Below are 621 nucleotides of genomic sequence, written 5' to 3' on the forward strand. Positions count from 1 at the left end.
GCGCTTCATGTGGGAAAATTAACGTGAAATTACGCAGCCCTGGGGGGCGTGGCTCTAGGAACTTTTTAAGCTTGATTGTAGCTTTTCCGTTTAATGAAAAGTTGGGGCGGGAACGCGATTCCTGGGCTTGGGCCTGGGGCGGTGGTTGAGGGCACGGGCGCTGCTGCCCACGAGCTGTTCAGTTTGGCTTCTCCCACCCCAACCCCAGCGGCTCCCCGGCCGGAGGGTCCCTAGGACGGCCTCTCCTCCTACAGCCCGCTGCCCGCCTGGCGAAAAGGAGGGTTCAAGGCGCAGCGGATGCCCTGCAGCCTCCGGGAGCGCCCGCCTGCCCTGGGGCAGGAAGCCTCCTCGGCCGTCCCCTCGCCTGCAGACGGAACCCCTGAGTCTGACCGAGTCAACCCGGATAAAGGGAAAGGGCAGAGGCCCAGCCAGCCCAGCCGAGGCTGTTCGGGGATGGATAGCAGGGAATTGCACTGGAGACCAGGAAACGAGACCCACAGGCAAGTCCAGAAGACCAGGGAGCGCCCTACTTAGAGGAAAAGAGGAAGCAGAGGGAGGACATTTGGAACAGAAGCTCCCGGTAGGAAGGAGTGCACGTGGCGGCTGCTGATTGGCTGCCAC

Source organism: Myotis davidii, unplaced genomic scaffold (genome assembly GCF_000327345.1).
Source record: "Myotis davidii unplaced genomic scaffold, ASM32734v1 scaffold184, whole genome shotgun sequence".
Classification (NCBI taxonomy): domain Eukaryota; kingdom Metazoa; phylum Chordata; class Mammalia; order Chiroptera; family Vespertilionidae; genus Myotis; species Myotis davidii.